The sequence below is a fragment of the Gekko japonicus genome, unplaced genomic scaffold (assembly GCF_001447785.1).
Source record: "Gekko japonicus isolate JY-2015 unplaced genomic scaffold, Gekko_japonicus_V1.1 scaffold317, whole genome shotgun sequence".
Lineage (NCBI taxonomy): Eukaryota > Metazoa > Chordata > Lepidosauria > Squamata > Gekkonidae > Gekko > Gekko japonicus.
In genome coordinates this window covers 481,076-492,523 of record NW_015162487.1, presented here as the reverse complement: position 1 = coordinate 492,523, position 11,448 = coordinate 481,076, and the positions used below count along the sequence as shown (strand labels likewise).

At 48.0% G+C, this 11,448-nt stretch overlaps 1 protein-coding gene across 1 annotated transcript in view; it reads left to right on the top strand.

Moving 5' to 3' along the window:
- The first annotated feature begins 965 nt into the window (after positions 1-965).
- The window catches only part of CALCRL (calcitonin receptor like receptor), a 125,749-nt gene continuing 115,266 nt past the window's right edge, over positions 966-11,448 (top strand). Inside the window, exon 1 of the mRNA XM_015405935.1 lies at positions 966-1,239. The gene's annotated coding sequence lies outside the window, so the exon portion shown is untranslated. The remainder of the gene's footprint in view (positions 1,240-11,448) is intronic.

The following is an 11,448-nucleotide window of genomic DNA, read 5'->3' as shown; positions in this document are numbered from 1 at the left end:
CCGGGGTTGCTACAGAGAGGCAGGCCATGGCCGGCCACCACACTATGTCTTCTGCCTTGAAAACCCCACCAGGGGTCGCCCTAAGTCAGCTGTGACTGGAGGGCACTTTCCAATAACAGCAACCATAGCAGTAATAATAATAATAATTTAAAAATGGATTTTTGACTGCCCTTCCCCACAGCTGGGCTCAGGGTGGTTTACATCAAAGTACACACAGAAAAAAACAGCATCGACTAGTCAATCATCAAATTCCCTACAAAAAAGGATGGCGTCAAAATCCCAACAGTGCCCCCATCTCGCAGCACTGTTTAAGTCTTATCTCGCGGGAGAGATGGGCAGGGGTTTTGGCCTCGTTCACGGAGGAGAGGGTCCATCAATCGCTACTAGCAGCAAACCTCTTGATACTAGTGCTGGGAAGCAACCTTAAGGGAAGGCCTCCTTGTCCTGTTTGTTGGCTCTCCCGGGCGACCGGGTGGCCTCTGTCTGAAACCGGATGCCGGACCACCAGGGGGGCACTGTTCGAATTCAGCAGGGCCCACTCTTAACGTGCCCGCGGGCGCCACACTGGGGATAGTTGATTATAAAAGGCATTGCCTAAAATCCTGCTTGCTTTGGAACGAGGCAAAGTTTCTATTTCTCTGGGTTTAATTTCCCTCCCTGGGCACGTGCCCAGAGTCCCTGGGTGGCAAAGTCCCTCCGGTTACCATTCAGCTGCTCTCTTGCGCGGGGGTGGGGGGGGGGAGGTCGCTTTGGGGATTCCGGTGGTGACGAAGGCCCGGGGGCAGTGCGGATGGCGCAGCAGCCCCCCCCCCCCCTCGGCCTCCCCGGCGGGGGGTGCCCCTGGGGGAGGGCCCGGCCCCCCCCCCCCCCCATCGGCCGTCCCGGGCGGCGTGTGCTACTTGAGCCTGGGAGAAACCGAATCCGCCGAGCGGGCGGGGTCAGCCTGATGTCACAGGAAAGAGGATGGCTTCCCTGCGGCCGCTGATCATTTACACGCTTCCAAGGGGATTCGGAGCACGCTGCGGCGCGGCGCTCTCTCGGCGGGGGACGCCGGCTCGGTGGATTGTACGCAGTTCGCGGGATTCCCTTCCTCTCTTCGGGGCTTGGGGCTGGGCGTGCGTGTGAAAGAATCATTTAAAAAACAAGAAACAAGGCATCGCTTTCCGAAGCCGGGCAGGAAAGGATCCCATTGAGACGGGAGGCGTCTGACTGCTTGGAGGAGCGCCGGAGCCGCCTCGGGTGAGTAAGGAGCGCTCCCGTCCAGAAATGCAATCGGGGCCGCTTCGGAAGTGACTCCTGGACGCCTCGGGGATTCCGGGGGAACTTTTGTGGAAGCGAATCTGGACGCGGCAGGCGAGCTGCGGAAAGGGAGAGAGAAGGGCGCCCTTTAAAAAGCAAACCATCCCCCAAGTGCAAACTCCTGCTTTGCAAAAGTCCCGGGTGCGCGTTGGGGGAAGTTCGCTGGGGAAAGGGTGGGTGGGTGCGCAGTTCCCTTCTTTGCAAGGGAAGCCGCGGGTCTCCCTGCCTCCTCGCCGGGGGAAGCCTGGAATGCACGAGAGAAATCCTTTTGCAACGAGCCTTTCCTCTCTTTTGTTTCGAGGAGCGGCGTGAGAACCGCGAAGTTCTGCGGGGTCTTTGGCCTTCGCGCGTCCCGTTTTTCATTGCCTTATTCTTAGCGCGGGGAGGCGTCGCCCAACGGGAGCTCCGCACCTCCCGGTCGCGTTTGCTCCATGCGGCGCGCAGGGGGGCAAACTGACAGCTGGGATCCTTGAGATGTGCGCGCACCCAACCCCGCACATCCTCCAGTGCTCTCCGAATGGCTCCCGGGCCAGCGTGCGGAAGCGGCAGTCCGCGGCGCGCTCTTGCTTTTGAGTAGAGGAGTGGGGTTCGGGTCCCGGCGCTTATCTTGCGCGCAGCCGGATGTCCTGTTTGCATGGGAGTTACTATTTTATTGCAATGAATTCTCGTGCGCGACGGTTTCCTTTCCGTACCGGATCCTTACTTAGGAGTAAATCGTTTTCAGCTTCCGCGGGGGCCCGCTCCCCACTTTTAAGTGTGTTTGGAGTGGCTGGAATGGACGTCCCGCACTTTACCTGGGGGAGTCGACCGAGCTGAACCCATTGGGATTTCCAAGTCAATCTGCAATAGCATCAAAGATGTACAGTTTCACTTCTGCCCATGGAGGTCGGTTGGGCAAGCCTGGCTAGGACTTCGGATCCTCCTGCCATCTGCTCTTCCCGTTCATGGTTTTATTAATTTTTCTCTCTCCCCCCCCCCGCCCGTTCCACTGTTTCTTTTTTATAAAAAGCTTCAATAGCATCAAAGGTGCACAGTTTCCGTTCTGCCCGTGGAGGTCGCCTGGGCAGGCGCCTAGAACTGGGGGGTGTTCGGTTCCTCCTACCATCTGCTTTTCCCATTCATGGTTTTATAAATCCTTTTCCAACCTCCCCCCCCCCCTTTCTGGTTCCACTTCTTTTTAAAAAGCATTGCATTTGTTGAGAACATGGACGTGTACGAATGACAGCGACCACGAAGGGTTAACCCAGGCCACACTGCCTCCCCCCTCCCCTCTCCACGGTGATTGACTTTTATGATTTGGCCACAGTGGCAGTTGAGGGACCGCGCCACCCTGAGGTGTTTGCACCCTTCCTTGTATACCCTGTAAACTTCCCAACAAAAAGCTGGTTGGCGCTACAGCCGAACTAGAAACAAAAATGTTGGTGGCAAAACATTGGCGAAGAGACTCTTGTGGTTTCCTGGAAAGTTTTTGTTATTATTACTGGGGAGGCAGAGCGAGAAACGTCAGCTTGTGAATGATTTACGAAAAGAGGCCTGAAATAGAATCTTGAGCGCATCTCTTGGCTGTATGTTCAGAAATAATTACAACAGCCTTATAGGGTAGGCTAGTGTTATTTTCTCTGTGGCACAGAGAGGAAAGGGACCGCTTGCCAAAGGCTGTTGTTGAGTCAGTTCCTAGCAGAAGTGGTGCTGGATCCCGGGATCTGGCTGGATAATAGGCCGGAATCTGTTATCTCATGCAGCGCGTGTTGGTGTGATTTGATAATACCCTGCCGGTAAAACAGGTTTAGCTCGTTGGGATTGTGTTTCGTTGTATTAAACCTGGCCATATTAGAAATGCTATCATCCATCAAGTACCTATAAACATGAGTGGGACAGCTCCCGACGCCTAACTTCTTACTGCAGCAGTCCATATGGGAGAAAATTGTGATGCTCAATTTGAAAAAGAGGGGAAAGAGCCCTGTTTACATCTAGTGTCTGCTGATGCGTTATAGCCGAGGGTGTTCCAAGAGGGGGAAGATGCAGCGACCTCCTTACGGCTAATAAGCAGAGTTGGGTCCGGTCAGAGCCCGGATAGGAGATTTTTGGGAATCCTGGGGTAAGCCTTCTGCTGAGTCAGCCATGCTCTATCCAGGTCAAGTTTTGTCTATTCTGACCGGTAAGTGGCTCTCCGAGGTCTCAGGCAGAGGTCTTTCACACCACTGACTACCTGATCTTTTTTAAAACTGGAGATGTTGGGGGATTGAACCTGGGACCTCCTGCATGCTAAGTAGAGGCTCTGCCACTGAGCCAGAGGTCATCTCTGAGGATCCTAGATGGATAAAAGAAAGAATATGAATGTAATAAAAAGGAAATTTCAGTGCTAAATTAAGTGCATGGCCCTGCAATCACTGAAGTTGTTCTGTGGAGCTCTGTAAAAGAGGGGTGATTGGTATTCGGTTCTTGCCATGTTCAATAATATGCTTCCGATCCATAGCCCAGCATCATCAGTTAGTTAGGCTTTGTGTCATGGTCGTAGGCTTAAACTGGTGAGAGTTTTCAGACCTGAGGCCTAACTTTTGTTGTTGTTGCTTTGTTGGTTGCCATTTGTGTTTTTCACAGTCCTTTCTTGCTTGGTGTTACACCAGTGTTCATGTATCCTAGAGAATGAGAGAGAATATTTATCCGGCCACTGTGAGCAGCTGATTCAAAAAGTGAGTCCATTCATGAATAAAAGCAGGAACGATAAGGTGTTTTGTACTCATCTCCCTAAACTTGATGGAGTTCGAACTGCAGTCAAGCAATGCAGGGTAGTGAGCATTTTAGAAGTCAATACAAATGATTACTTGAAGCTTTAATCTCTCTCTCTTTTTTTAAATCAGAATTTATGCGAGTATTCTGATAATTTGGGTCATATTTTAGTAGAAGATGAGTGTGTGAATAGGTTCAGCTCCCTAAATTCCTATTTTGGAGAAGGCTGAACTTATCTAAATGTTCTCACCAACATGATGTTTGTAGAGAGATGTCCCCTGACTTGGACGACCCAGTCTAGCCTGGTCTCATCAGATCCCAGAACCTAACCAAGGTCCGCCCTGGTTAGTAAATGGATGGGATCCCACCAAGGCAGCGCAGGACTGCTACGCAGAGGCAAGCAATGAGAAACCACCTCTGTCCATCTCTTGCCTTGAAAACTCTATGGGATTGTCAACAATGCTCTCTCCAAGCTGTGGAGTCTTGTGAGTGAAAATTCTACTTTGTGAGCGACTGGCATTAAAAGTTGTGAGCGAGCGATTTGGCTGCTGGATAAATTAGTTTGCTCTGGAGCCATCCTTCCTGAGCCAAGACAAAGATGTGTGAACCAGAGGCTAAAAAACGGTGAGCTAGCTCACACTAACTCAGCTTAGAGGGAACACTGGTTGTCATATGTTGGCTCTGATTGGATGGCACTGTCCACCACAGAGAGATGTGGTTTTAGGTTAGAGGGAACTAGCAGGAGTCTCTCCGCGTCAGTAAGCTTGCCAAACAGAGCCATTTGTTTCAGTGACTTCTGACAGGGATCGAGATGGGCCGCCGTGTTAGTCCGTCTGCAGCAGTAGAAAAGAGCAAGAGTCCAGTGGCACCTTAAAGAGTAACAAAGTGCCCTGACCTGGATAGCCCAGGCAAGCCCGATCTTATCAGATCTTAGAAGCTAAGCAAGGCCGACCCTGGCAAGTACTTGAATGGGAGACCTCTGAGGAATACCAGGGCTCAGAACACAGTGGCAGGGAATAGCAGGCCACCTCTCTGAATAGCAGGCCACCTCTCTGAAATGTCCAAGCCCCACTAGGGGTCGCCAGAAGCCAACCATGACTTCTAGGCATACACACACACACACAAAATACACACATACAAAAAGACTAACAAAAATTGTGGCGGGCGTTGAGCTTTTGTGAGTCACTTGCTCACGTCTTCTGACAACAGAGCCTCTTAACTGAAGATCTAGGAACGGGTGTGTATGTGAGAAGCATCCAGTGGTGTGTTTTGTAAAAGATTTTGGTAGTTTTCATGGAAATGTATCAGCATCTCTGTGCTGCCTTCATACCTTGTGCCAAGCTAATAATGTTCGGTACAAACTGACAGTTCCTTTCACTAAACAATTCACACCCGAGTGTGCAGGCTCTGTAAATGAATGGGGATGTTTGAGACTCAATGACCAACAGTTGTTAATGCCCCGTTACTGCACCAAGGGACTGTATGTGAATGCTACTTGTGGACTTACATTGCAAGACGTGGATTGTGGAGGAGAGGGTGCATGGATACATGAAGTTGTCTTACACTGGGACAGGCTATGGGTCAATCTAGGTCAGCGTTTCCCGCTCTGACAGGCAGAGGGTCTCCGTCGTCTCGGGCAGAGAAAGGTCCTTTTTCAACACTTGCTGAGATATTTCAGCTGGAGATGCCAGGGATTGAACTTGGGACCTTTGGCTTGCAAAGCTGGTGCTCTGCCACTGTGCCACTCTGTTGGACCGTAAGGTCCCATGGCTCACTCTGACGCTGGTGGGTAGCTGCCGATAGATTACCTGCTTTTGGGGTTGGGGGGTTTGATTTGGTTTTAATTTCACCGCCTTAGTTCTCCTGCCTCTTCAAGTGGGAACCAGATGTTTAATCAGGTGTTTAATGTACAGCGTTGAAAAGGTGTCCAAAATGGAGCCACAGTGGACAAGATTGGGTCATATGAATCAATGGTCTATGACTCCATATAAGGCACCCTCATGTATTCAAACAAGGCATTGGCCGGAGACATTGGAGGGAATGCCTTCGGACATGAATTTACAAACTTAGAATCACAGAATCACAGGCCATCTAGTCCAACCCCCTGCTCAATGTGAGATCATTCAATTCTGGTGACAGCGTTCATTCAATTTTGGTGAGAGGGTTGGACTAGGATTTGGGAGACCGAGATTCGAATCCCCACTCTGTCATGGAATCTTGCTGGGTGGCCTTGGGCCAGTAACACACTCTCGGGCCTAATCGACCTCACAGGGTCGTTGAGGGGATAAAATGGGGGAGATAGGGAGTGTTGTCAGCCATAATAAATAATGAATAAAGAATAAACAAATAAATAAATAAATGTTGGGTCCCCACTGGTGAGAAAAGTAAGGTACAAATAAAGTTAAAAAAATTTTTTTGTTGGGCAGAGCTGAGAGTAGGAAGCCCCTGGTGTCAGGAGGCACCAGCAGTCCCTGGTTGAAATTTTTGTTGCTGTGTTTCTGTCCGTCCCTTTGTGTTTGGTTTTTTGGCATGAGGTCAGTCTCGGGGAAACTGAGATGTTAGAATGCTTGTTGGCTGCAGTGAGAACCTATTCTGATTGGCCATCAAGTCGCAGCCGACTTAACAGTGACCCCTGTAGAGTGTTCAAGGCAAGGGAAGCCAAGGTGTTTTGCCCTTGCCTGCCTCTGCATAGCAACCCTTGACTTTCCTGGCAGTCTCCCATTCAAATACTGACTAGGGCCGACCCTGCTTAGCTTCCAAGATCTGGTGAGACTGGAGTAGAACGACCGTATTAAAAGAAGGAGGTGTCTAACGCGAAGGATCTCAGATGTTGAAGAAGTGTGTGTGCGCACGAAAGCTCACACCTTGAATAAAACTTTGTTGGTCTTAAAGGTGCCACTGGACTCGAACTTTGTTCTACTGCCTGAGACCAACATGGCTGCTCACCAGGGCTATTTTTGGGCAGGAACGCAGAGTTCCGGCTGGCTCCCAAGTTGGCCACAGCCAGCAGGAACTCATTAGCATGATAGGCCACACCCAACAGCAGAAACTCATTAGGATTGGCTACATCAGGGGTGTGTGGCCTAACATGCAAAGGAGTTCCTGCTCCAAAAAAAGCCCTGGGTTTGACAACAAACAAGGTAAAAAGAATAAGAAGCAAAAGGTGGGTGTGGCTGGATGACCACACTTCTGATAACACAGGGGTGTGGCCTAATATGCCAATGAGCTGTGCTGTCATGGGTGTGGCCTGATATGCTAATGAGTTCCTGCTGTTGGGTATGGCCTATTATGCTAATGAGTTCCTGCTGGGCTTTTTCTACCAAAAAAGTCCTGCTGCTCACCAATGCTCCTTCTAAGATGTGGAGTCCTGTGAGCAAAAATTCTACTTTGTGAGCTACCAGCATTAAAGTTGTGAGCAGGCAGGTGATTTGGCTGCTGCATAAATTAGTTTGCTCTGGAGCCGTCCTTCCTGAGCTAAGACAAAAATGTGCGAGCTGGAGCCTAAGAAACGGTGCGCTAGCTCACACTAACTCGGCTTAGAGGGAACACTCCTGCCCACCTGGATCTCAGTAGTGTTGAGCTGGATGGATGATGAATGATCTTAACGTGGTTGCATGTTCTGGACGTTTTATGGGCTTCCTTGTTTTGAGTTGATTCCTGTATTGTCCCAGAATTGAGGTGATCTGAAATACTCAAATCAGGGAATGTTGTTTGTGTATTCCAAATAGAAAACATATTACCTAGAGGCAACTGTTGATTTCAGCTGGATCTTACTTCTCAAGTAATGCTTTTACAACTGTGGGCCAAATACTCAGTAAGCTACAAGAATGAAACCAAAGAGCCAAATGTGTTTCTGGTTACAATTACAGCCATATGTTCAGAATGAGGTTGACTTGTGTGTTGACTTGGGTTCAGACTTGCATCCGGGCCTCTCAGCTTTGGAACAGGGCAGCCCAATCAGGGCTTCTTGTGTGTTTCAGGTGTGCCAGAAATATTGGGCATGTGCCTAAATAATATATGTATCGTACAAGATGGGACTGGTTGTGGCAAACGGGGAGCATGTGAGGTGGGGGTACGGCCTTTGTTGTTTTTCAGTAGATAAGCAGTAGGGTTGCCAGCTCTGGGTTGGGAAATACCTGGAGAGTTTAGAGGTGGGACCTGAGGAGGGAGGGGTTTAGGGAGGGGCGGAGCCTGGGGAGGGTGGGGTTTAGAGAGGGGAAGGACCTCAGCAGGGTATAATGTTGTAGAGTCCACCCTCTGAAGCAGCCATTTTCTCTAGCGGAACTGATCTTGGTTGTCTGAAGATCCATTGTAATAGCAGGAGCTTTCCGTGCGCTGCCTGGAGGCTGACGAGCCTACTGAGCAGGGGTCTGATCCTGCAGCTCTTTGGATCACTTGTCACACTAGACCACCCTGGCTTTTGTGTGTGTTTAGAGCCATCAAGTTGTTCCTGACTTATGGCGACCCTGTGAACTAATGACCTCCCAAGTGTCCGCTGGTTAATAGCCTTGCTCCGGTCTTGCAAACGGAGTGGCGTCCTTTATCTTTGCTAAGATCAGCTCTTCGGGGACAGTCTTAGGAGCATGTTCACTTTTGAAAACTTGAGATGTAAAAACCGTCTTTTTGGAAAGTAGGATTTCACACCCATGGCCACTCTTACAGCTCAGTGTTCCCTCTAAGCTGTGGAGTCTTGTGAGCAGAAATCCTACTTTGTGAGCTACTGGCCTTAAAGTTGTGAGCCAGCGATTTGGCTACTGCATAAATTAGTTTGCTCTGGAGCCCTCCTTCCTGAGCAAAGACAAAAATGTGTGAGCTGGAGGCTGAAAAACCGTGAGCTAGCTCACACTAACTCAGCTTAGAGGGAACACTGGTTGGGATTATACTCAAAAGGAGAAAGAGTTAAATATTAGAGACGCTGGTCTCCCCATTCATAGCCTGCTGGTGTTCATAATTTCTGAGCAGATCCGGCGCACACAAATTTCTGTTTAAAGATCAGAGTCAGTGATCTGGATCTCGCTGAGGATTCTTCTGCCTGTCATGGGTGTTCAGTAAATTTCCAGGTTTTTAATTGCTAGGACACAGTAAGCATACAGGTGTGTATGGTGTGTGGGGGGAACCAGTCTGGTTTTCCTAGTAACATGTACCCCATATTTGAAAGTACACAAACCAAGAGTCTGAACACAATTTGTAGGAGTGTGGGAGATCTCTGCATCAATCCAGGCAAACATTTTCACTCTTCCATATTTATATATTTTGAAAACTTTAACAGGTAACCATAGCATTAATTGAACTCCCGATACTTTTAACACTGTGCGTGTTACATAAACATTGGGAAGGAAGCCCAGATCTAGACTGCAGTCTTGTCTTATCTCTGTTCAGGCAACACCCAACTTTGTGGGATTGCAAAACAGGGTTTCCTTTCTAGTTTTAGGATTGATTAAGGTCCCAGTCCCTTTCATTAATTAATTTCCCAAAGAGGTTCCTCTCCCTCGTCCCCTTATGACCTCAAAGACCAACCTCGAGTGTTTGTCGTTTCAATAAAACTGTTTGCACTGCACTTGCTGCCTTCTAGATCTAAAATTGGATTTAAATTTCTTTATCTTGTTTACATTACCTCCACTAGTTCTAGTCCTGTAAACTATCTTGGTATGCTGTGTTGTCCTGCACAGTTTTACAAGATTTTTGTGTGAGGAGAGAGAGAGAGACAAACATGAAACGTGATTTGTTTTCCAGGAAAGTAGAAACATGAATTGGTCGTTTTAATTCGAAAATTGCTGGGGTGGGCAAGTGGTCAGACCTCTTCCCAAAGAGTCTGTGATCTTGGCTTCCTTGTTGCTGTCTGTCAAGTCTCTTGTGACCAGCCTGGAGAATTGCTGTTTTATCTGAAGAAGTGTGCTTGCACACGAAAGTTCATACCTTGAATAAAACTTTGTTGGTCTTCAAGGTGCCACTGGACACAAACTTTGTTCTGCTGCTTCAGACTAACATGGCTACCCCCACCTGAATCTATTTTTCCCTATTTTATGTGGAGAAAGGGGGGGGGGAGTCCAACGTCATGCCATGATAATTTGAGTATAGAATAAAGGTTTTCCCAAGCCACTGGGTGTTGGTATATATTTATTTATTTAAAATATTTATTAGCCTCCTTTCTCCCGTGCAGAACTCAAGGCGGCTTACAATATAAGTAAAACATTATAAAAAAACATTCAAAGAACAATGATAAAATCCATACAAAAGTCACACTCCAATTAGGACTGCCAATAATAAAGGCTAAATCAATCAAAATGCAGTCCTAAATAAAACTGTCTTCAACTGCCTCCTGAAGATTGACAATGAAGGAAACATGTGCACCTCCTGAGAAAGGTTGTTCTATAATTGTGAGCTGCAATGGAGACGTTCCTCTTTCGTGTAGTCACCAAATGGGGTAGGCCAGCCCTCCACTGGGGGGGGGGGAATCCCTGCTCCTGGGCCTTACCCCTTGCCACCAATCAGTGTGTACTGGAAGTGACATCATCATGTCACTGGTGTCACAGTGACACTGGTATTTGGCCAAAAACTCCGTGGTAGAAGGTATTTTTACCACAGAGTTTTTGAGCGTCACTGTGATGCTGGCAATGCGATGATGTCACTTCCAGTTGCCACGTCACCGGCAGTGTGGCCTAGGCCTCCCTCCGACCGCTGGTAAGTCCTCCCTGCCCCCCACTGGTTTTCAGGAGGGACCTGGCAACCCTTCCACCAGATGAGCCCCTTTAATTGGTGGGACAGTCAGGGGGGGCATCTCCTTACAATCTTAATTCCAGGGCAGAAACATATGGAAGATGGTCCTTCAGATACCCCAATCCCAAGCCATGTAGGGCTTTAAAGCACAAAACCAAGATCTTTATTCTTGTCTTGTTCATAAAGTTAAATATGCCTGTGCCAGATAATACATGCAAACAGTCTCCAAAACAGGGTGAATAATTTGACTTTTTGCATTGCTCCTCACTGAGTTATTAAGAACTTGGATATACATAGATTCAGGTTGGTAGCTGTGCATAAGTACAAAAGATACACGTTATATTGGGTATGAATTTCCCCATGGGTTTAAATTGCCCGTTTTCTTGGCCAGATCCCCAGAAGTAGCACAAATAATTTGGGTCCCTGTTTTGGTGTATTTTCTCAAGAAAAGTGACAGTTGAAATGTGGATGAAACTTTATTGTTGTATCTAGGATCCCTACCCAAGAGAGATTTTCATGTTTTAAACCTCAGTCTTACTATCCATATTTTAAAATATTTTATAATATATGCATTTTGGTTCAAGAGAGGCAGTGACTTTTTTTGGGTTATGAATTTATACCTAGACATTATAACCATTACAATTTGGACTCAGACTATTAAAGTGTTTTGGAAAAGGATGAAAATATATATATATATATATA